Source organism: Macaca thibetana, chromosome 5, assembly GCF_024542745.1.
Source record: "Macaca thibetana thibetana isolate TM-01 chromosome 5, ASM2454274v1, whole genome shotgun sequence".
In the NCBI taxonomy this organism is placed as follows: domain Eukaryota; kingdom Metazoa; phylum Chordata; class Mammalia; order Primates; family Cercopithecidae; genus Macaca; species Macaca thibetana.
In genome coordinates, this window is record NC_065582.1 from 101132698 (window position 1) to 101159264 (window position 26567).

Sequence of the window (26567 nt, forward strand, 5' to 3'; positions counted from 1 at the left end):
CAAATTCCTTTGAGTAAGTACCCAGAAGTAGGGTTGCTGTATCATATACAGACAATCCCCAAATTACAATGGTTTATGACTTTTTTGACATTACAAAGTAGAGTGAAAGTGATACACATTCAATAGAAATCATACTTTGAGTACCCACACAGCCCTTCTGTTTTTCACTTTCAGTACAGCATTCAATAAATTACATGAGATACTCAACACTTTATTATAAAATAGTCTGTATGTTAGATGATTTTGCCTAACTATAGGTTAATGTAAGTGTCCTGAGCACATTTAAGGTAAGCTAGGCCAAGCTATGATGTTCAGTATTAAATGCATTTTTGACTTAATGATATTTTCAACTTCCAATGGGTTTATCAGGATGAACCCCATCATAAGTTGAGGAACATCTGTAGTTCTATTTTTAATTTTTTGAGGAAACTTCATACTATTTTCCACAGCAGCTGCAACATTTTGACTTCCCACCAACAATGTACAAGGATTCCAGTTTCTCCACATCCTTGCCAACACTTGTACTTTTTGTTTTTATAATGGCCATCCTAACAGGTATGAGGTGCTATCTCACTGTGGTTTTTATTTGCAATTTCCTGATGATAATAAGTGACACTGGCTCTGTGGCCCAGGCTGTATCAGTTTTTATGCAAGCTCCGCCTCCTGTTGAGCCCCCAAATGTATGTCTTATTTTTTTTGAGACGGGGTTTCACTGAGTTAGCCAATGTCTATTTAAGTCTTCAGCCAATTTTTAGTTGATTTATTAGGTTTTTAAAATTGATTTGTAGGAATTTAAAAATATATTTTGGAAATTAACCACTTATTAGATACCTGGTTTGCAAATAGTTTCTCCCATTTCATAGGCTGCCTTTTTGCTAGCTTTTAAAGACTTTGGGCAAAACTCCCTCAATCTAAAAACATCTAGACCCTACTCCCTTTCCAAACTCATTTAGTCTCTCTTGCTTGCTAGAATACATTTCAAGATGCCTTATATAAGACTCATGAATAGCCAAGACTAAAAAAGGAAATAAATACTTTTCAAATATATTTCTCACGTAAAGTCTCTTTGCAGCTCTTATTTGAAAGCTTAAGAAGCTAGAAATTTTTGGATTCTAGCTTAGAATGACATAATTTTTATGTCAAAATTTTATATGACAAAATTTTTCTATCAGAAAAATGTTAAAATATTGGCCATGCCAATATTATATTTATTTCTAAACTCTCTGCTATTTCTTTCATATTCTCTACATCCAGCTTGCTCTCTGAAACCAAAAGGTAATGTCTAGTTTGGGCACCAACCCTCACCTTTACAGTATTCTGCTGAGCTGTCTGGCCATAACCATAATTACTCTTTAATCCTCCATCACTAGACCCTTCGATAGGCAGTCCAAGAACATTTCATGGCCCTTTAACTCTCCTAATTTCCAGTATGCATTCTGCCTTCCATCCAGCCTTATCTGCTCAAACTTTGCCTAGTTTTTCCATCACTAAGTATTTAGGTCTAGGACTTTATATAATCAGTTAACTGCTGTTGTTTATTGAGGGCTTGTAAGTCTGAGTGGTGAGGGATATACGAGACAGGTTTCATCCTGGGAACTTAAAATAATCAAAGCTCTACCTCTTGTCTTTTTCCCAGGCATCCCCTGTTTACGTGAAGGTCAAATAGTGCTCTTCCTAACCCCACCCAATTTCCCAGAAAAACTTTCGTGTATTCCATAAGCCAGAAATAACAAATACCAAACTTGTACCTACTATAGATGCTTATTTAAGACCATCATGTTCTCTTACTATAATATTGTGTCCTTATGTGGTGGTGGTGGTGGTGATGGATGTGTGTGTCCATGTCATCTGTTTTTTATTGTGATTTGCTGAAGGGCAAGGATTGCGTCTGTTTAAATTGCTTTATGTGGAGTCAGGGAAACCACATCTATGGTTATTTACAGGAGACTAGAAGTTCTCATAGAATTCGACATCAGGTGAATTAGTAAGATGTCTCAATTGAGTCCTTGCCCTTTCTAAAAGAGAGGTCGAAGTTTAACACACAACACTATTTGCAGATGATAGATCTGAGGGCAGAGTACTTGTAGACTCTTCTCTGTGATGTGATTCATGTAGCCAAAGGAAAGCTCTTGCATTCATTTCTCTCTTTCCCAATCTTCATTATTCAAGATTTAGGAATCTTGAATAAGCGAATGAAGGTTAAATCTTGCTGGATTTATCTATAGCCTTCCCAGGCAACTTTCTCTCCCAACTGTATTATCGATTTCTTCCTATTGGCTGTTTTTCATTGTCACTTAATTTTCAAGTCTCTTCCATAAAACAAAGAAACAAAGATGCCCTCTTGCTCATACACATTTACACCTAGTTTCTCATAGATCTCTTGCTTTCTTTTCACAGCCAAGCTTCTAGAAACTTGCCAACATTTGATGACTTAATTTTTTCACCATCTACTCACTCCTCAACCTACTGCAATATCACCTTTGCCTCCACAACTCTGGAAACAGGTACCAATAACTTCTTTCTTGTTAATCAATGAGTTCTTGCTTGTTAACTAGAATGGACACTTTTCAGTCACTTTCCTACATGGTTTATATGGCAGTTCACACCACCAACTATTTCATCTTCTTTCAAAAGCTCTACCTTTCCACCATACCCATGGTACTGCACAGTCTGATTTTCCTCCTCCCTCCCTTCCTGCTACTTCTCAGGTGCTCCTGTGTGCTGTTCTTTCTCTCTTTGTCTTCTGATGTTCACATTCTCAGGGCTCTGTCCTCGTCCATTTCCTCCTCTCATTCTGCAGTCTCTTTTGATGACTCCTCTCATTCTCATGGCTTCAGTTACACATCTGCTACTTTAATACAGATTTTCCTCCTTTGCTTCAGGGTCATATATCAAACTTATATAAAAATCTGTATATATAAATATATAAAAATCTATACATAAATATTATATATAATATTATATATAGAAATTATACTATATAAATTATATATAATTTTATATATTTCTATATTATGTATAATTTATACATAAATAAATATATTAAAATAATGTATAATATATAATATATAAATATATATATAAATCTCCACTTGGAAGTTCCAAAATTATCTCAAATTCCCAACTACATTTTTTCCTGTATTCTTTGTCCATTTGGTCAAGCTAGAAGTATGGTTGTTATCCTAATCACCTACCTGTTCCTTAACCCTACCTGCTCAATGTAGGCCTGTCCATTCCTATCAACTCTACACCCCTCAAATCTTACTGCTATCTATATCACTACTGCTATTATCTTATTTGAGGCCACTATTGCTTCATCTGAGTTAATATAAGAACCTCTTTATTGTCTTTCTTTCAAGCTATTTTTCACACTGTGGCCAAAGCAAACTTTCTAAAATACCACTAACATATTTTTAATTTCTGCTTAAAGTCTTCCATGACTGGGATACACTCAGGATACAATATCAGCTTCTCAGAATTTCCTAGAAATCCCTTCATGATCTGGCTCTTACATATGATTCCAGGCCCACCCCTTTTATATCTGTCCCTCACAGTAAGCTCAGTCATTTAAAAACATTTCACTTCCTTCTTCGCACCTCGCATCTTTTTCTCAGGGTCTCTGAACATTCTACCTTTGTCTGTCCAACTCTGGTCGGTCTTTCAGGACTCAGTTCTGAAGTCACATCCTGCAGGAAGCCTGCCCTGATTCCCATCTCAACCATAGCTGGGTCTACCTCTCCATTTGTTTCCATAGGACTCCTTTGGTGTTGCCAAACCTTCTCAGCTGTGGCTTGGTCGCCTCTCTCTCATACCCTCTAGATTATGAATTGCTTAGAATAGGAACAATCTTTTATCTGTCATTATATCTCCAGCCAATGTGCCTGAAGTATCTCCACACAGTGCCTGAAGTAGGGTATATATTCAATAAACATTCTTGAAATAATGCCTAACAAAGAATGAATAGAAGACCATCTATTCCAGTGTTTCTTAACCTTTTTTTTTCATTACTGTTCTGCTAAAGAGCAAAATTTAATTTAATTTAAAGTCTCTTTATGGACAGAAATTAAATACCAAGGAGTGGACAACTCCTGTGCGGATGAGTTGGTCAGCAGAGCCCAGAGCACCAGGGCTGCATTATTTTTCTTAAAGACCTCAAAAGTCTTGCCAAGAGCTAGCAGAGTAGACAGAGGCACTGAAAGCCTTAACTTTATGGCAGGCTTTGGCCAGTGAACAAAAACTATTCTGAAGGTAGACACATGTGCTTTGAAATCGTTATCATCCTAGTATCATAAGAAAAAAATAGCAAATTTAAGTTATTTTTATTGTGCTCTGATTTGCTATTCATTTGGTTTTTCTGTACAAATTCATTATTATTGTTTCTAGATTTTTGTATGACATGATGATAAACAATGAAATTTGCTTATAGTCTCAAAAAAAGGAATAAGATTTTGTTGGATAGGGTTGAGCTTTGGAGGGCTATAAACCATTGTAATATCTAAGATATTTTTGTACTCTTAAGAACCATTCCCCAATGGGACAATATTATTTTCTTTGAGAATGAAGGTCTATCAGTATTGCTTTTTGCTCTGAGAGATTGAATAAGAAGCTCGTAGCTCATCTGTAGGAACAGTATTGATAGCCATTATAGAATGTGTTTTCTGAATAGGTTTGTGGCCAATGAAATTAAAGACCTATTTAAAAATGTGTAAAAAATTTTTAAATCTCTCTTTCCTGCCAGATTTATCCTCAAGGTATCTTAGTCAGTTTAGACTGCAATAGCAGAATTCCATAGACTGGGTGATTTAAACCACACACATTTATTTCTCAGAGTTCTGGAAGCTGGGAAATCTGAGATTAAGGAGATGGATGATCTGTGTCTGGTGAGGGCCCTCCTCCTGGTTTGCAAGTGGCTGCCTTCTTCCTGTGTCCTCACATGGTGAGAAATGGATCTCTTCTCTCTTTCTACTTTTATGAGGGCATTAATCCCATCATGAGGGCCCCATCCCATGACCTAACCTAATTCTAATTAACTCCCAAAGACTCCACCTCCAAATACCATTGCATTGGAGATTAGGGTTTCAACATGTGGATGTGATGGGGGAGGGGGACACAACATTCAGTCCAGAGCAAGGGTCTCGCTCTCATTTGATTCAAACTGAACCTCTTAACAAAATAGGATAAATGACTCTAAATCAACTGAAAAGAGAAATGTTATTTCACTCATACACAATATTCATCTAAACAAGCTACAAGCTTTCTACCTAAAATTAACCTTCAGGGAGGAGGGATTTGCCTTGCAAATTCTGTCACATATTATGGGGTACTCGTTGACTTCCTTTATATTGAACAACTCGATAGTTTAGGCCAAACTCTAGATTCTTGTCTGTTGGTTTATCTCTTTCAACCACTGTACAAGCATAAGCGGTAGTGTCTCTTGTTTTTCACACTCTTTAGTAAATGGTGTACCTAAAATTGCCAAAACAAAAGGCTAATCAAATACGTCTGTGATTTCACCAATGATAAATGTGGCATTAAATTTTTTTTTCGGCTTTTCGTCTTCAGCTCTCCTTCTTCTCAGAAACCCCTGGGTTCTTAGATTTTTGCGCATCCAGACGCTGAGCCACTCCGCACCGAGGATGCTACTTGGAAGCCGAAGCCGCACCTCCCATATGGCCCCTCTGGCCAGCTGGACACCTCAGATGAGAACTGCACACAGGCCAGCAGCAGCTCCACCGCCAGCAGCAGCACCCTCTCTGCAGTTGGCTCTCCTGCTGCTGCGCCCCGGCTGCAGGTCCGATGCCCAGATGGCAACCCTGGCAGTTGGCATGGCTGTGGGCTCTGCTGTGGGGCACACACTGGGTCATGCCATCACTAGAGGCTTCCATGGAGGAAGTAATGCTGAGCCTGCAAGGCCTGACATCACTTATCAGGAGTCTCAGGGAACCCAGCCCGCACAGGGGCAGGCTTACTTACATGAGACTAAAGCCGTTTTTGGAATATGTGCAGAACCTGAGTGACATAAATCTCTGTAAGAGTTTCGATGAGGTGCTGAAACAGTGCAGACTTGCAAATAAATTGGCCAAAGAAATGGAAAATTGGCTGTTATGACCAAGTTAGTTTAGTATAAAAATATAATTGATAGTGGAGATATAAAGTGTAAAACCATCAGTTAAACCCCTTCTGTGTCATTCATAGCTTCCTTGCTTCAGAATTGAAATGGAAGAATGTGTTCTTACTTTGTAGAATTTCATTAAGATGGGGTATACTTTGGGGCTGGGCAAATGTTTGTGTGGCCTCCTTCTTCCAGCTATTATGATTTTATTCTTTGTGAGTTAATTAGAATAAAGTGATTTTCTTCCAAAAATTTTTTTCCTGGAAACATCTTGTCATAATAATCAGAGCATGTGCATTCTCAAAGTTTTTAATACGTTCATCAAACTCCTTCACACTATTTTTGTTGTTGTTGTTGTTTTTTGAGATGAAGTCTCACTCTGTCACCCAGGCTGGAATGCAATGGCATAACCTCGGCTCACTGCAACCTCCGCCTCCCGGGTTCAAGCAATTCTCCCACCTTAGCCTCTTGAGTAGCTGGGACTACAGGCGCATGCCACCACACTTGGCTAATTTTTTGTATTTTTTTAGTAAAGATGGGGTTTCACCATGTTGGCCAGGTTGGTCTCAAACTCCCGACCTCAAGTGATTCACCCACCTCGGTCTTCCAAAGTACTGGGATTACAGGCGTGAGTCACTGTGCCCGACCTCACTAACTATGAAGTTAAAGAAGCAGTGTTTCAGAGTTAGATGATTTCCAGGCTTACTTCTCATTCATTTATTCACTCAATACATATTTATCGAGTCTACCATGTGTCATTACACACTTTATTCTGGGCTCTGGGAATATAATAGTGACAAAATCCCTTCATATATTTTAGTAGGGAGACAGATGATACATACAATAAATAAGCAATTATATAATGCTTAGAGTGTGATAGAGTAATAAGTGAAAAGTTAAAAAAAAGGTTGATGAAATGATGGAGGAGGGTGTTCAAAATCATCTACATTTGCCTTCAAATGAATCTAAATTGCGGTAAAGTAATTTGATTTCTTAAGCTTCTGTTTGAATCCCCTCCCTCCTAATAGGGAATTATTCTTTTTCTAGTGCAATATTTTAGTTATTTTTAAATATGATTAATTTTAAGCATTGAACAAAAAAATTTAAATATGTATATTCTTGAAAATTTCTAGACACAAGTTGGCCAAGAAACTTTTGGAGTAATCTTACTGAGAAAATGGACATTGCTATTTATTCAAGGACATAGAACAAGTAACAAAAGTTAGTGTATTGGCATGCTTAGACATACCAGCCTTCCAGTAAACATTGCGAATTTCTTCCCCATTCTATGCCAGCCACAGTTAAGGAACAAACAAACAAACAAACAAAAACCTTTTTCTACAAATGGACAGACTAGGGGATAATTTTGAACTTGCTCTTTATGTAACAATATTCTTTGACTCTCTGTATTTTCATCCAGAAACAAATTTTTACTTACTAGAGAGGTTTCACGGTATTATTTGATTATTCAGTAACTTTTCGAATAACCTGAATGTTGCATGAATGTTCATTTTACGGTGTTAAAATGCCAATTTTTAAAAAATCAAATCAGCACATTCTTTGGTAAAGAACTGAGAAATCTGTTCTCAGAAATCATCATTTCAGGGATTCCACAATTGACAAATATAGTCTTTTAGTTACTAGGTAGGTTATATTTTTGGTGTTCCCTAGGTTTTCCACTGCCTTGGACCTTCTGCAACGATGACAATAATAATAGTTTGTGATTCCACAAAAAACAAATCACTGCCAGTCTTCGGTTGTGGTCTTGTAATTCTGTACAATATGGCTCAATCTGTTGCATCAACCATAAAGGTTACAACACTCACTGGACCTTTGAGGCCAGCTGGTCACTTAGTGGACATTTATTGGGAATTATAGTGATATTTTCTGCTTGAGTGTGTCCAATATGGATTCTTAGGGATACCTCTGGCCTAGTGCATTCCAAGCAAGTTTCTCCTCCTTGAAAGAATAATCTCCTTAAGTATGTCTCATTTTCTTGTAGCTGATTTTTTTTTTTTCTTGACTAGGCTTTCTCTGCCCTAAAAATGTCTAACTTTAGGGTTTTTTTTTTTTCTTTTTTGTGTTGACATTCTCTAGTTACTTAACTGCTTTTTTTCTATTCCCAAATAACTCTCTGCATTGCTGTCATGGTATTGCACATATAAAAAGAACTTACGAAGTAAGAGACTGATGGAATGACTGCTTTTGCGTATGTATCCCTTTTTGCAGAGGATGAGGTCTTCCTACTATACCATAACTTGACTAGCGATATAATTTCTGTCCTCCTCCTAATTCCTATCCACAACTCTAAATATTAAAATATCAGTTACTTAGATTCAAAATTTTAAATACCTATGAAATGCATCTGTTCCAGGGATTTTGAAAGTCAAGATAGTTGTCTATGCCTTTGTACTCTCCAGGCATGGCCGTGTTCAGAGGCAAAGGATGTGGCAAACATCTCTCTTCGGTTTTTAAAACTAAAACTTTTTAAACAATTTATAATAAAATCAAATAGAATAAAGTAATGATGAGTTAAAGGATAGGCCAATATCAGAAATAAAATAAATTAGATTAAGCAAGAAATGTAACAACTCTGGAAAACATGAACTTTTCTTACTCTCATCACCACCACCATCAAAAATGTTAAAATGCCTATTTTCACCTGATACCTGTCAGTCTCCCTTCTGGAAGAAAAATAACCTCAATATTTTAAAAAAGTGTGTTTCAATTTTATATATAAATACCTAAAAATCTAGAAGTAGTCATTCCTTGATAGAAATATCAGCTCAAATGTAATAGTCAAAATAGGCCAGATTCAGTCTTCCATGGTATAAGGAAAATCCTAAGTACAATTATGGAATGATAGACTGGAGAGTTCATTAAAATTTCAAGTTTTGTGAAGAACACATGGAACTCATTTTTCTTTAAATCTGATGAGCTGGCATCAGGAGATGATGTCCTCTCTTGGTCGTGTGGTTTTACATCAAGGGTGGGGGTCAAAGGATTTGCCTACAATTTCAGGCTGATTCAAAACCAGAGCCAAGTCCTCCTTGTAATTATGTTTTCCTATAATAGCTCAAAAGCTCTGCTCCTCATTCAGATTCATACTTTATTAAGGTAAATTGGAAGAGTCTTTGCATCTGTTGGTGCTACTGTATTGAACAGTGAGAAGCTGCCACCCAAGAGAAGCCAGAACTGGTTTTTGTGGTGGAACGAGTGCTGGCCACCGTGAGAAACAGAAGTTTTCCATGAATTTGGGTGTTTTAAAATTGGTAGTAGATACTGTTCAAGTCTAGAGAGGAAAGTCACAAAAGAGTAGGTTATTTGGCAACAACCAAATCTAAAAGACTTCAACAAAGGCAGCAGAGTGGATCAAATGAGGCATTGGCTTACATGGGGGCCACTATCCAGTTCAGGGGACCATGGATAAGTTATAAGCACAGTATCAGTGATAGCTAGGGTAACAGGTGCAAGCAAAGAAGGTGGCAGAAAAAGATGGACCTAATGGAGAAACTAAATGCCTTACTGTGCATAATCATAAGAAAGAAACTAAACACCTCACTCTGCCTAATCACAAGAAAGGCACAAGAAAATTCAGAACTTGACAAAGCTCTTCCATGACACTAGTGGGAGAAAAACATTGCTTCATTCATTTCCTAAAATAAAATTTATATTTGAAGAAAGAAGGCGTTTGGTTAGCACAATATAGCCATTTGTTCCAAACTTTAAAGAATGATTGCAATTTTCTGAAACACATTCTTGCTAAGCTATAATATTCCATTGCTGCCTCTTCATTACTCCACTTTCCATTTAACTTACACTTGATATTACTATGTAATTTATAGCTAGATTAAATGTTGGCTGATTTGTCAATTGTCATTCACTTTATAATAAATGCAAAAGACATTTTAAACACTTGTGAGGTAATCATTATATGTGAGTTACTGTCATTTGCTCTTTATAAGAACCATATCATAAATAGTAGGTTTTAATAAATACCTTGATCATAATGTAAAGACTTTCCATTGCATTGCTCAAACTTTGTGCTATAGATATACCCAGACAGTGAAAGAGTCAACTCCAAGTTAATAAGGTAGTTGTTCATTACTCACTCACAAGATTATTACTCACCCTAAGCAGAATAACGAACAAAGTTGAAATTGATGTAAATCATGTGTGTAAGTTTCAAAGCAATGCAATTATTCACAACATGCTTGGGAAAAATGAGAGATGCCGTTTCCTGGAGCACAGTGTGTTGTGGCCTTCTTTGATTATGGCAGAACAATGAATTACATTTTCTGATTAATGTTTTACTCTTTACATTGTCTTTTCTTTTCCATTAATTTTGAAGATAGGTCTAATTATTGTGACTGATATTAAAAACTCTGAGTGGAAAAAGGTATGGAATAGAAATTGTTACTCTTAAATCTAAAATGTTTGAAGAGTTATGCTAAATGGTATTTATGCTTTTCAATGCTTATTCTGAATAGAAGTTAATAAATGTGACTTCTTATTAATGTTAAGAAAGAATGAGTAGGGGTTTGCAGTAAAAATATCTAAATTCTTCAACTTATTTGAAATTACCAAGTTGACACATTAGTCTTAGACAATAGCATTTTAACCTTAGAGCAGTAACAAAAAGGTTTACTTACTTCTTTGACCATTGCAGTAATCAATTCACAGGGAACCTGGGAATGAAGTCAAATATTGGAAAATAAATGTTAAATGGTGTGGTGGTTTTATTGATTATTTTTGAACAGTTTTAAAATTGACAGACCACAGCTTCTGCAGTTAAAACTTAATAAGGAAGATTGAAATGAGAAGAGAAACGAGAGGGATTCGCTTTCTTGGAGAATTACATGGTCATCTTTTTCACTCACATTGGACATTGTTCAAAACTTTTATCCCTTCACTAAACGACTATTTTTCTCTTCAATTCACATAACACCAGCAAGCTAGAGACTTAATTCTGTACCTAATGGCTGCAAAGTAGGAGATTTGTAGCCTCTTAATTTCAGCTTTTTCATAAGCTCCAAATTTATATTTCCACAAGCCAGTAGTAATAGAAGCCAGTTCTTCTCTTTGTTAGTCTTTGATGTTACAGGCAACAGATGCTTCAAAGTTTCTTTCATCCATCCATCCATCCAGCTATCCATCCATCCATCCATCCGTCATTTCACCACTTACTATGGACCAGGCACAGTGCAAAATGAATGCTGAAGATACAAAGATAATTAAAGCAAGAGCTTTGTTCATAAATTTTTGTGAGGAGGCTCACCAGTAGCACTTTAATATCCATATTCTGAGATGGCTAAACAAACCAACTACAATGCCTTTTATAATATTTCTTTACTTGACATTTTTTCTTTCTCAACAGACAGCAAGCTTATCAAAACTAAATCAAAGAAACACATTCTAGGAAACTTTAAAAAGATTCCAGTGTGGGTGTTAGGTGTGAATTTAGTTGAAATGAGATATATACTTTTTCATTGTTTTAGACATATGAAGACAACTTTCACCAACTCCTACATGAATTTATTTCATTTTCAGAGTACTGGAAATCAATTTTCCTGCCTTTTACTACAAGGTTTCTTCTATTACCCTACAATAGTGTTCACATTCACATTCTTTTTAGAATCATACCAAAGTTCTAGGCACTACAAATGGAATTACATTTTTCCACATTCACAGCAAGGGAAAGGCTTGTGGTCCCACATGAAACTTCTAGGTACTCCTATATACATGGAGGGCAGTGGCCCAGCAGCTTTCAACCACCAGACAATGCTGAGGGGAAAACTATGGGCTATTTTAAATTTAACTCTTATAGATTATCTAACTCTAAGGAGTATGTTTTCTTTTTGTTTTCCCTCAAAATTATGTCATGTTTTGGCCTGTGGTTCTGTGTTTGTGTCCATGTAAGGCAGGGTTGATGCAGTAATCCAAACATATTCCATGCTGATGGATGCACTTAGCGGGATTTCAAAACTGATAGGGCTTAAGGAGGCACTAGAATATAGATTAACCTTACGCCTTTAACAAACTTGTTTTTTAAACCAAGGTATAAATACATATAATAAAATGCATAGATCTTAATTATATAGTTCAACCAGTTTTAATAAATGTTTATATCCCAATAAACACATAAAGCATTTCCATTACACTGGAAGGTTGCCTCACATCTCTTTCTGGTTTCTGTTTGCCAGAGACAACCACTATTCTGATTTTTATTCCATAGATTAGTTTGCCTTTTCTTGAACTTTATAGAAATAGAATTGTACAGTAAGTTTCATTTTCAGTCTAGCTTCTTTTTCTGAGCATAATACTTTTTGTATCTATTTATTTGCAAGCATGTATCAATAGCTCATTGTTTTTATTGATAAATAGTATTCCATTACATAAAGATACCACAACATGGTTATTCATACTCCTGTTGATGGACATTTGGTTTCTTTCCATTTTTTTCTCTCATAAAAAAGCTGCAATGAACATAAATGTACACATCTTTTTATGTCCAACATGTTTAATTTTAAATTTAAGCTATACTGAAGAGAGAGCATGACAAACTTTAGTCAAGTGGGTGCCTTGAGTAGAATTAGACTATAAAGAAGCTGGACAAGGATGAATGCAATGCACTCAGTAGGCTCTCTCGGCAGGGGAAACAGCAGGACTCACCAACAGCTCTACACGGTAGCGCTCTCACGTCAGCTTGCAGCACTTCCACCAGACTGCTTTGGGAGCTGTCATGGAAGTAAATAGACATCAAGTAGAGACGTACTGTGGAAAGGCATACTTGAAGCCAGACATACCTGTGTAAAGTCCTGACACAGTTCCCTAAGACAAATTAGTTGAGCTGAGCCCCAACCCTCAGTCTTCTCATCTATAAAATCAATCCCACCTCAATAGGTATAAAAATTAAATGGGATGCACTAGTGAATGTCCATGCTAAATTTAATTTGTACACAATTTCATCAGAGATATGGTAATTTATATATATAAACATACATATACACAAACATATACACAAAATAAATATACACGCGTATATATATATATGTGTGTGAGTGTGTGTGTATATTAGACAAAATACGTTCAGACTGCAATTTGAGCACTAGTTCCCACTGTATAGATAGTGGGATGATTTAAATTTTAAAAACCTTTTTGTCTGTTTTATGTAGGTGATTCTGTGGGTGAGCCCACATAAGGAAAGTTGATGCACTGAATCAAACATACTCCAATGGATAACCCCCCTAATGTCAGCGGCTTAAAAAATAAACTCCAATCACGTTTTTCTGGCTGGTAGTAGGATTAGGAGCTATTCTCCATACGTGCTATAGGCCAGCCAAGCAAGCTGTCCTATTGTCAGGCAGATGGAGTTCTGACATCTTCAACCTGTGGGCTTCCAAGTCACACTGGCCATAAACATGCAATTAGCAGATGGAGGAAAAGAGATAGGATCATGTTTTGGGAGATTTCCATTTTTTTCCCACCAGCTGTAATTGAGTCACTTGGCAACACCTGACTGCAAGGGACGCTGGGAAATATGGTGCCACTGTAACTAGAGGAAGAAGAGGGAACAGTTGGTGGTCACTTAGCAACACTTGGCATATAACAAGCATTCCACAAATGTTAGTTTCCTTCTTTCCTCAATAACTACTCATGGGAGGACTCCCATGGCCTTTTTTCTCAAGAACTATCTTCTTATTCCAAGTAGAGCCCACTAGTCTAGCATCTAAATTGCTCCCTAATCACATAGGAAAACCCCAGGATACATATTGAAAAAGAATCAGTCATATTTTAGACATGGTACAGGAAAGTATAAACATAAGTTGATATCTCTCACCTTACTTAAAACTGAGATTAAAAGAAGCTACTGAAGCTAATTCTGTGCTTCATGACAACCAAAGCAAAGAAGCAAATATGAGCAAAGAGTTTGTAGTAGAACCCCTGAAAACATTAAGATACCCTCCCATGTGATATTTAAATTTTTTAGGTATAAGATACGTCAACAGGCCGGGCGCGGTGGCTCAAGTCTGTAATCCCAGCACTTTGGGAGGCCAAGACGGGCGAATCACGAGGTCAGGAGGTCGAGACCATCCTGGCTAACCCGGTGAAACCCTGTCTCTACTAAAAAATAAAAAAAAACTAGCCGGGCGAGGTGGCGGGCGCCTGTAGTCTCAGCTACTCGGGAGGCTGAGGCAGGAGAATGGTGTGAACCCAGGAGGCGGAGCTTGCAGTGAGCTAAGATCCGGCCACTGCACTCCAGCCTGGGTGACAGAGCGAGACTCCATCTCAAAAAAAAAAAAAAAAAGATACATCAACAAACATTTTTTCCATGATGTTTAATTTGATGCATTTTAAGCAAAATTTGAAATAGCAAACCCCTTAAAAATTATTTTGGTTAGCAAAGGCATGGAATCAACCCAAATGCCCATCAATAATATACTGGATAAAGAAAATGTGGTACATATACACAATGGAATACTATGCAGCCATAAAAAGGAATAAGATCATGTCTTTTGCAGGGACATGGATGGAACTGGAAGCCATTTTCCTCAGCAAACTAACACAGGAACAGAAAACCACACACTACATGTTCTCACTTATAAGAGAGAGCTGAAAAATGAGAACACATGGACACAGGGAGGGGAACTACACACACTGGGGTCTGTTGAAGGGAGAGCATCAGGATAAATAGCTAATGCATGTGGGGCTTAATACGCAGGTGATGATTTGATAGGTGCAGGAAACCACTATGGCACACGTTTACGTACTTAACAGACTTGCACATCCTACACATGTATCCCGGGACTTAAAATTAAATTCAATTAAGTTTGAAAAAATGATTCTGGTGTCTTCACTCTGTTGGCATTGTTAAGCATATGCTTAGCAGAACTCTTGGGTAAATCCAGCATTGATTATAGCTCCTGGGGGAACCAACAACAGTGTTAGCAATGACAAAAGTCAAACATTTTGGAAGGGTAGACAAACTTCAATTTAAACTCTTAGAGGAATTTGTCCTGTAGATTTACATAAAGCACAGTAAAAGTAATAATAATTTACATACTTGTTGGTATTTAACCCAAAACGAAGAGATGTTGAATACTTCTTACTGTGGATGTGTAATGACCGGATGAAAAATACTTCCGAAAATTCTCTTCTCTCCTGATGTCATATTCCCAGCTATCTCAATCCAGAAGTCGCATAGAAGTAGTTAAACCTCTGAGTCAATTATTGTCAGGAGAAACTTTTACATATTCATGATGCCAAAATCTACATAGTTAGATTTGTTTAATGTGCCTAACATCAAGATAGATAGTATTAAACTCAAAGATTCAACTAAAATGGTCAATGGAGTTTTATTTTGCATCTAATGAACACTTTATGTCCCAGTTCTCCTGGAAATTAAGCATTCGCCAAGGAGATTCTTTTACGTTAAAGGTTGACATTTGGTTAACTCTTAGACTCAGACATTGAAGATCAGGGTCATCTCTCACATTCTGTGAATTAAAAAAAAAAATTCTGATCATCCAAACAAATCTAAGTTTCCTTCTCATAAAAGCCTTGACTCTAATTGACGAACCCCATAACCAACACTATGAGTAGGCAGAATGCCCTGGCCAGAGAAGTCAGACCCTTGGTATTTCATAGCAAAGCACTGTCTTCTGCATTGTTGGCCCTGGTATCTAAAGCATCTAGTTTTTCTTCAAATAAAAACCATACATTATTTTTAGGTGGAAGCAGTGAGGCCAGGCATATCTTTCTGCTGTGTAGATCTACTCAAATGCCCAACTGAGATCATTAATATCAAAGGAACACATTTGAAGCCAGGCTTAGTGGCTCACACTTATAATCCCAACACTTTAGGAGGCTGAGGCAGGAGGATGGCTTGAGCTCAGGAGTCCGAGATTAGCCTGGTCAACATGGTGAGACCTCTGTCTCTGTTACAATTTGTAAAAATTAGCCAAGCACAGTGGCACGTGCCTGTTGTCCCAGCTACTCAGAAGGCTGAGGTGGGAGGATTGCTTGAGCCCATGTGGTTGAGCCTGCAGTGAATTGGGGTATCGTGTTACTCCACTCCAGCCTCTCACAAAAAAATAAAATTTTAAATTTAAATTTTTAGACAATTGAAATGACAATTATTCACTCACTTGTAGGCAGCTCCAGATTTATCCATATTTCTAGTCATATAACCAGAAATCCATTGCCTCCACAGGCTTTTTATACAACTGAAACTTGCTCTTATGCCCTCCTCATATTTTAAAACAATATTATTCTCTGACAATTGATACTACTAATTTTAGAGAGAGAAAGAGAAAATATAGTGAAGGGCAAGAAAGAAAGTTAAAATTATTCTTAAACTTACCACCTGGCTAACTGATGTTAAGATTTGGGTGCATGCTCCTCCAATCTTTTAGTTGTAGATGTAGTTAAAATACCCTCTGTACCTTTCTGCTTCCTGTTTTCCTCCCATCACTTACCCTCCCCTAATCATGTAACATTTGGTAGTACCTCTAGGGCTTATCTAGATTATTAAAAATATTTTAAAACCTAATCTTTTATTGCTGCATAATATTCTCCCACAACTATGTATCATAATTTCTTTATTCCTATTGTAGTATGTTTACATTTAAAAAAATGTATTATCTTTGACTAAATTTCTGACCATTTCCTTAGCAAAGATTCCTAGAAATGGAATTACTACATCAGAAATCACACACATTTTTAGGTTCTAAAATTGATTATCAAATTACTTTTCAGAAAATTTGAACAGATGTAAATCTTTACAATATAGCACATGCCCGTGCCTGTCACTGAACCCGCAGTAGCATTAAGTAGTATCAGAGTTTGTTTTCTGATAAAGGACCTCTCAGTTTAAGGCCCTCCACTTCTTTTGAATTATTATATAACAAGTAACCATTCTTCACGCAGGCCCTAACTTCTGTGTAATAAAAAAAAAAATCAGACATAAATATTTAGAGAATATATATAAATATGTAGTTTCTCATGAAACTTAATAGCCGTTTTTTTGTGGAAATAATTGAATTATATTTATTTTGACATTGCAAAAGTATCAAACAGTACAAATAAGTATATGAACACAGTAATTTTTTCATTTTTTATTTTCAAGATAACATAATTCAAAACATCAGTCAAATGAAATGTAAAAAAACAATACCTTCAAATATGTATGTAATAAGTCCTTTGTCTGAAACTGAAACTCTGTAGATCCTTTTGGGATTGCTACAAAACCTCAAAGTTTGAAGGAAAACATTCACAGGAAAAGGAGATTCTAACTCAAGATAGTAGCCTGATTACATTGATCTCTGCTGATGGACCCAATGCATTTGTCTTCTGTATTTCTTTGTAACATTTTGAGAGGTGACAATGTGCTAGCAGCCCTCACTCTCGGCGCCTCCTTTGCCTCAGCATCCACTCTGGTGGTGCTAGAGGAGCCCTTCAGCCCACCATTGCACTGTGGGAGCCCCTGTCTGGGCTGGCCAAGGCCAGAGCCGGCTCCCTCTGCTTGCGGGGAGGTGTGGAGGGAGAGGCACGGGCGGGAACCAGGGTTGTGCTTGGCGCTCACAGGCCATCACGAGTTACAGCGCGCACAGGTGCGGGCTCGAGCCCCACATGCGGAGCGACCGGCCGTTGCTGCCGGCCCAGGGCAGTGAGGGACTTAGCAACCTGGCCAGCACCTGCGGAGGTTGCACTGGGTCCCCCAGCACTGCTGGCCCGCATGCACCAGGCTGGAATTCTCATCGGGCCTCAGCCGCCTCCCTGCCAGGCAGGGCTCGGGACCTGCAGCCTGCCATGTCTGAGCCTCCTCCTCGGCTGTGGCCTCCTGCAGGGCCAGAGCCTCCCCCTCCAGGATGGCGTCCGTGCCGCCCGAGCCTTCCTGATGGGCACCGCTCCCTGGCATAAGGTCCCATTGACGGCCCAAGAGCTGAGGAGTGCAGGCACAGCTCCGGACTGGCAGGCAGCTCTGCCTGCAGCCCGAGTGCGGGATCTACTAGGTGAAGCCAGCTGGGCTCCTGAGTCTACTGGGGACTTGGAGAACCTTTATGTCTATCTAAGGGATCGTAAATGCACCAATCAGCACTCTGTGTCTAGCTCCGGGTTTGTAAATACACCAATCAGTACTCTGTCTAGCTCAAGGTTTGTAAATACACCAATCAGCACTCTGTCAAAATGGGCCAATCAGCAGGATGTGGGTGGGGCCAGATAAGGGAATAAAAGCAGGCTGCCTCAGCGGGCAGCAACCTGCTGTGGTCTCCTTGGCACAGTGGAAGCTTTGCTCTTTCCTTATTTATTATAAATCTTGCTGCTGCTCACTCTTTGGGTCCACGTGGCCTTTGTGAGCTGTAATACTGACCTCAAAGGTCTGCAGCTTCACTCTTGAAGTCAACCAGACCATGAACCCACCAGGAAGAACGAACAACTCCAGACGGGCTGCTTTTAAGAGCTGTAACACTCACCGTGAGGGTCTACAACTTCACTCCTGAAGTGGAGACCACGAACCCACCAGAAGGAAGAAACTGCGGACACATCTGAACATCTGAGGGAAAAAACTCTGGACATACCATCTTTAAGAACTGTAACACTCACCACGAGGGTCTGTGGCTTCATTCTTGAAGTCAACGAGACCAAGAACCCACCAATTCTGGACATAATTTCACGAAAATGTAAGCAGTTTTTTAAAAAAGGATGCTGTATAAAGGTGTCATGAGACCCTCTTGTGGTTTGTAAGCATGATGATTGTGTTTTACACTCATATGTAAAATGTGCCTTCCTCAAACCTTATTACCATGTTGGCACATTACCTGTCTGATGTGAGGGAAAAAGGGACATTGGTGGATCAAAAATTCTAAAGAATTCCTAGAGGACTGAAATCAGATAGGATTTATTTGAATAGAAAACAAAACCAAAAAAAAAGTAAACAAGCATTAGCAGCATTCATTTTGGGAAATCCTGAAGAAGCTGAGTTCAAAATCAAGACGTGAAGAGCAGGTGTGGGCAGTGGGACGATTAGTGGAAATAGATTTAAAATGTGCAGAGGCTGACATGGTGGCTGACGCCTGTAATCCCAGCACTTTGGGAGGCCAAGGTGGGTAGATCACAAGGGCAAGAGATCGAGACCATCTTGGCCTACATGGTGAAACCCCATCTCTACTAAAAATACAAAAACTAGCTGGGTGTGGTGGTGCACACCTGTAGTCCCAGTTACTCAGGAGGCTGAGGCAGGAGAATTGCTTGAACCGGGGAAGCGGAGGTTGCAGTGAGCTGAGATTGAGCCACTGCACTCCAGCCTGGGTGACAGAGTAAGACTCTTGTCTCAAAAAAAAAAAAAAAATGTGCAGATGCCCCCACCTGGATGCTCCCACCCCTCCCCAGATGGAGATGTCCACGTAGGATGTAGAGAGGGGAATGCTTTCAGGAGTAATGTAATACCTGTAAGTGGAGGAGGGAAGCAGGAGGAAGTGAAGGAGGGAAGCAGGAAGGCAGATGGAGAAGTTGAGCTGTGACTCAGTTGCAACAGAGGCCTCAGCCGATTCCACAGGGAGCTCCGAAGCAGTAATGGCACTTGAAACTTGCCCTGAATTAAGGCAAGGGGATGAAGTCTTTGTACTAATGGTTGACCAGTCTTGGGATGTGGGCTGCTCCTGGTAGTGAGTGCAATTTTGGGTGCGGCTATTTCCTTTGGCAATTCCTGCAGAGGAACTCAGCTATGAGCTCTCAGAAAGCAACACTCCCGACAACTGAGCAAATAGGTGACTCAGTCCCAAAGGAAGGATCTGGGTGTTCACCTTGTAGAGCCCATTACCCACTTGAACATTCTTCTGTACAGAGAATGTGAATCTGTCTGGAGATGCGCTGATGTATGCACCGAGAGAAAAGAAGAGCAGAGCAGTGTTATATTATTTCGGATTTTTAAGTTAAACGCTGAAGACCTCTCAAAAATGGCAGTTTAGCCCCGGAATGAAGTGCATTATAATTTCTACATCCAGAATAAATCTTCTTTCCTTATGCAATTTGACTATCTCATTTGCCTCCACTCTGGGAGAATATGACAGCCTTTATAGCATCCTCATTTTTTCCTAAACAATGTCTAATAATTAAACAAATGTACCAGTCATCACAAGAAGGAGGACCAAGGGAAAGATTAGAGAACGGGACTAGACTCATAAGTGGCCCAGATATTGCGTCATAATAAATGGATTTAAACCAACAATTATTAATATAATCCAGAAAATATAAATAATTTTATATCAGAGGACAAATATATATAGAAAAGAATAAAATGAAAACTCAAGAACCAAAAACACAATAGCTAAAATTAAGATCTCAGTAGACGGGTTTAACAATAGAATGGTTGCAGTTGAAGAGCGTATTCGTGAAAAAGAATGTAGATTCATAGTAAGTAACTAGATTGAAATACCATGAGAAAAAGGGATAGGCTGCAGAAAAGAACATAAGGTATATAGGAGACTGATAGAAATTTCTTACATGTGTGTAGTTGAAGTCCTGAAAGGAAAGGAAGAGAGAGAATAAAGTAGAAGCAATGGTTGAAGAGAAAATCTCTGATAAAATTCTCAAACTGACAAAAGACATAAAGCCACGTATTCAAAAAATGTGCAAATTCCAAGCTGTATTAAATATAAAGAAAATCTCACCAAGATATATCATAGTAAAACCATGAAAACCAAAGACAAAGATATAATCTTAAAATCAGAGGATTAAAGATACATTAGGAGCAACAGTAAGGCTGACAATGATTTCTCAACAGTGATGATAGAAACAACTACAGGAATAATAAATGACATCTATCTTTAAAGTACTAAAAGGAAATAACTGCTAACTTCAAATTCTGTTGAGAGGAGTATTCTTCAAAAGTGAAGATGAAATAAAGACATTCCAGACACACGAAAAGTGAGAGAATTTGTCACCATCGGGCCTGCACTAAAAAAAAAAAGGAAGTTCTTTAAGAAGAAGGATAAGGTTCTTGGCAAACTAACACAGGAACAGAAAACAAATACTGCATGTTCTCACTTGTAAGTGGGAGCTAAATAATGAGAACACATGGACACATAGAAGGGACAACACACACTCGGGCCTATTCGAGGGTGGAGGATGAGAGGAGGGGGAGGTTCAGGAAAAGTAACTAATGGGTACTAGGCTTAATACCCGGGTGATTAAGTAATCTGCACAACAAACCCCCATGACACAACTTTACCTATGTAACCAACCTGCACTTATACTACTAAACTTACAATAAAAGTTAAAAAAAGAAAAAGGATAAATAGCTGAGATGGAAACGTGAAAATATAGGAAGCAATGAAGAGCAATGGAAAGTATAAAATACAATCCTTCTAATATTGACTATACATAGTAATAACAATAATATTAATAATTTCTGGCAGAGTTCAAAATATGTATAGAATAAAGTACACATTATAAAAGATAAACAAGAAATAAATGAATTTAAAGTATTCTAAGGTCTTAATATTGTATGGTAAGGAGCAAAATTTGCACATTTTAATAAGTCAAGGAGTCACATTGTGCAGCCACTTAGAAGATATTAGATATGTGTAACCAGCACACTTACAGATGAGAAAAATGGAATGATAAAAAATACTTGATGGATTCAAGTGAGGGCAAGAAAAAAAGTTAGGAAAACAGAACAAGAGGGGCAAATAGAAAACAAGAAAAGGGTAGTTATAAACCTGATATATTAGTAGTTATATTATTTATTAATGGACTAACCACTTTAATTAAAGAACAAACAAGAACAAAGATTTCAGACTGGATAAGAAATTTTCTTTAAAATTTTTTCTCTTTTAATTTTTGTGGGTACGTAGTAGGTGTGTATATCTACAGAGTACATGAGATATTTTGATACAGGCATACAATGTGTAATAATCACATGAGGGTAAAAGGGCTATCCATCACCTCAAGCATTTATCATTTCTTTGTGTTACAAACATTTCTATTATACTATTTTTTAAAATTATACTTTAAGTTCTGGGGTATATGTGCAGACTGCACAGGTTTGTTATAGAGGTATACACAGGTCATGGTGGTTTGCTGCACCCCTCAACCTGTCACCTACATTAGGTATTTCTCCTAATGCTATCCCTCCCCTAGTCCCTCACTACCTGATAGGCCCCAGTGTGTGATGTTCCCCTCCCTGTGTCTATGTGTTCTCGTTGTTCAACTACCACTTATGAGTGAGAACATGCGGTGTTTGGTTCTTGTGATAGTTTGCCGAGAAGGATGGTTTCCAGCTTCATCCACGTCCCTACAAAGGACATGAACTCATTCGTTTTTATGACTGCATAGTATTCCATGGTGTATATGTGCCACATTTTCTTTATCCAGTCTATCATTGATGGGCATTTGCGTTGCTTCCATGTCTTTGCTATTGTGAATAGTGCCGCAATAAACATATGGGTGCATGTGTCTTTATAGTAGAATGATTTATGATCCTTTGGGTATATGCCCAGTAATGGGATTGTTGGGTCAAATGGTATTTCTAGTTCTAGGTCCTTGAGGAATTACTACACTGTATTCCACAATGGTTGAACTAATTTACACTCCCACCAACAGTATAAAAGTATTCCTATTTCTCCACATCTTGTCCAGCATCTGTTGTCTCCTGACTTTTTAATGATCGCCCTTCTAACTGGTGTGAGACGGTATCTCATTGTGGTTTTGATTTGCATTTCTCTAATGACCAGTGATGATGAGCATTTTTTCGTATGTCTGTTGGCTGCATAAATGTCTTCTTTTGAGAAGTGTCTGTTCATGTCCTTTGCCCACTTTTTGATCGGGTTGTTTGTTTTTTTCTTGTAAATGTGTTTAAGTTATTTGTAGATTCTGGATATTAGTCCTTTGTCAGATGGATAGATTGCAAACATTTTCTCCCATTCTGTAGGTTGCCTATTCACTCTGATAGTAGTTTCTTTTGCTGTGCAGAAGCTCTTTAGTTTAATTAGATCCCATTTGTCAATTTTGGCTTTTGTTGCCATTGCTTTTGGTGTTTTAGACATGAAGTCTTTGCCCATGTCTATGTCTTGAATTATTTTAAAATGTACAATAAATTATTATTGACTGTAATCACCCCGTTGTGCTAACAAATACTAAATATTATTCATTCTATCTACCTATACTTTTGTACTCATTAACCATCCCCAATTTACCTCCAAGTCCCCACTACCCTTCCCAGCCTCTTGTAATCATCATTTTACTCTTTATCTTTATGAGCTCAATTGTTTTAATTTTTAGTTTCCACAAAATGAGTGAAAACATGTGAAGTCTGTCTTTCTGTGCCTGGGTTATTTTATCCACTTAATATAATGTCCTCCACCATATTAAGTTCCACCCATGTTGTTGCAAATGACAGTATCTCATTCTTTTTTATGGCTGAATAGTACTCCATTGTGTTTATGTACCACATTTTCTTTCCATTTGTCTTTCAGTGGACAATGAGGTTGCTTCCAAATCTTGGCTATTGTGAATAATGCTGCAATAAACATGGGAGTACATATATCTCTTCAATATGCTGATTTTCTTTCTTTGGAGTATATATCTAGCAGTAGGGTTGCTAGATCATATGGTAGTTCTATTTTTAGTTTTTTGAGGAAGTTCCATACCGTTCTCCATAGTGGCGGTACTAATTTACATTCTCCCCAACAGAATACAAGTGTCCCCTTTTATGGTCAGCATTTGCTATTGCCTATCTTTTGGATAAAAGCCATTTTAACTGGGGTGAGATGATATATCATTGTAGTTTTGATGTGCATTTATCTCATGATCAATGTTATTGAGAACAAGAAATTATCTCTGAATCTCCAAATCAATGTCAATGCCTTTGTTGTTTACTTTCTGAAATAAAGAGGGTACTTCTTTCCTTTAGAGGTTATAATATGTTCAAAGTTAGTGTTCTCTATCACCAAAATTGATTGCAAAGGTACATCTGTTAATAAAATTAGATTTTATGTATTTCATCTTTGAAAACGTCTTTTTACACTGATAGGTTCTGCAAAATATTGATATTAGTCCATGAACATGTGATTTTAATTGAGCACATTAATCATTTGGAAGGCATTTGTAAAATTCTATTAGATTCTTTTGTTGATAGTTGTCTTTTATATTATTTCATTGCATTGCAGATTAAACACTTCCAATTGAAAGTTAGATGGAAGCTCCTTAATTGCTTTAGTTAAACGAATTTCCTGTGTGTTAAGTGAATTTTGAAATATACAAATTTCCTTTATACTTGCAGTGAGATCTGAAAAACATTGCCAGAACTGTAGTTTGAGCTTGCAAAAGATATCTGCTGCAAATTTGTGTGAGAATGAAGATCTCACTTCTTGTTTTAACTTTTGACAATATGGGAAGTACATAAAGCATTCTAGGTGTAACCAAGAAAAATAACTTGGGCCCTAAGAATTTACATTTTATTTACTTAGGTGGCTAATTCTTACTGATAGCACCTGTTAATTGGAAACTTTTATTAATCACAGTAAAACACAATACTATGCTCAATTTAAATTAAGTTAACTTTTGTATTTAATTTTGTTATCTACAACACAATTTACAGAATGGCTCTATAAAACATTTTTCTCACACATTATTTGTCACAGCTAATTTTTATAGTTCTATAGCCTTTTGGAGTACATTACCATTTCCTTTGTTCTCCTGGAGCGAAGTCTTCGTTGGCTTCTGGTTTGGAATTTTTATTAAGGAATTAATAGAGAGAGTATTAGTCTTGTCATTCAAAATGTTGCGTCATAGTGGCCGGGCGTGGTGGCTCACGCCTGTAATCCCAGCACTTTGGGAGGCCGAGGTGGGCGGATCACAATGTCAGGAGATCAAGACCACGGTGAAACCCTGTCTCTACTAAAAATACAAAAAATTAGCCGGGCGTGGTGGCGGGCGCCTGTAGTCCCAGCTACTCGGGAGGCTGAGGCAGGAGAATGGCGTGAACCCGGGAGGCGGAGCTTGCAGTGAGCCGAGATCGCCCCACTGCACTCCAGCCTGGGAGACAGAGCAAGACTCCGTCTCAAAAAAAAAAAAAAAAAAAAAAAAAACCCAAAAATGTTGCGTCACTAATTTTCACTGCATTGTCACCTTTAAATCATGCTGAAAGAGGAAATGGCAAAATTAGAAACCCGTTGATCTATTTGCACATTTTTTCATTAGAATTAATACTCACTTTTGCTTCTCTGAGCCTTACTTTCTGCATGTGTAAAATGAGGATGATGATACCTATTTTAAGGTCTTTAGGAGAAATAAGTTAGTGCATATAGAGTATTTGCTATTGTAGATCCTCAGTATATTTTGCTTCTTGGATATTAAATTACTTAAATGTAACATTAAACATTACTTTCAAATTTTTGCATACGTGTATTTCTTTTATCTTGGGACATCTCAAAGGATTGGTTGTTTATATGTCAGTTCACTTTCTTTTTTAAAGCATGAATTGCAAATACAGTACAATTTTATTACTTTTAGTCCTCGTGTTTTGTATTAGATCTCTAGACTTTGTTCATCTTACACATATGCTTAAGTTTACTGTAATCATATCCTAGGGAAAAATAACTGTACAAAGTGTTCTTTAAATATATATGCGTATACGTATATATGTATATATCTCTAAATACAACACATTATTCATATAATTAAAGCATTTTCTCCTCTGTTTTATTATTTCTATAAATATGCTGCCTTTTGGCTAATTAAATATTATAGTGAGAAATTTAGGGAGGAAATGAAAAACATATCAGCCACCATTCCTTGAGGAGTATCATTCACAGACCATAGAAGAAGAACAAAACAGTCTGTGGAACACTGCAGGCTGAAACCAATCATTAGCAAACCAAAGCCTTTCAAATCCAAAGGGTCACTTTTTGGGTGGGGGGGATCACTACAACCTGATGTTTCTAAGCATCACAAGAGGAACACCCTATGGAGCAATATTTTCTTTGGTGGCAACTTGTTAACTCATGAACCACAAAATTTTGTGCTTAACATGTGGTTGAAATTTTAAGCAGAAACCTGTAAATGAGTAGTTGAGTGTCTTAAAACCATATATTTAGCCAGATGAAGGTGTGGCTCCATGAAAGTTTCTCTTTAGATGCCAACACTTTCAAGAGCAAAGGGTTGGACCACTTTTAGGCATTTCTTGCAAGTGCGTAGAGGCTTCTTTCCTCTTATTTTCTCCCACAAATACTATTTTCACAGCTTGGTGAAATAGGAGTCACCTTTTATATTTGCCACATTTGAATGTGAAGACTGTGGTGGTTGTTTTAATAACTCAGAAGTATTCACATGTTTCCACCTGAAGCTATTCTAAAGAGAAACCACAGCTCCAGAAATAAGCAAAGCAAACAAAAACAGAATAAACGAATGTCATGCCTTTTAGATGGCAGTTATTAAGGTTACTGGTAAAACA

The 26567-nt window shown here is 37.7% G+C and overlaps 1 protein-coding gene, 1 non-coding gene and 1 pseudogene across 4 annotated transcripts in view; 2 read left to right on the forward strand and 1 right to left on the reverse strand.

The window, feature by feature from the left end:
- SPP1 (secreted phosphoprotein 1) overlaps positions 1-26567 on the reverse strand; it is an 899378-nt gene that overhangs the window by 170040 nt on the left and 702771 nt on the right. The gene's annotated exons all lie outside the window — the stretch shown is intronic.
- LOC126954418 (coiled-coil-helix-coiled-coil-helix domain-containing protein 2-like) lies at positions 5637-6108 on the forward strand (annotated as a pseudogene).
- LOC126955891 (small nucleolar RNA U13) lies at positions 18841-18943 on the forward strand. The gene has a single exon (XR_007726176.1). It is a non-coding gene; the product is annotated as a small nucleolar RNA U13 (small nucleolar RNA).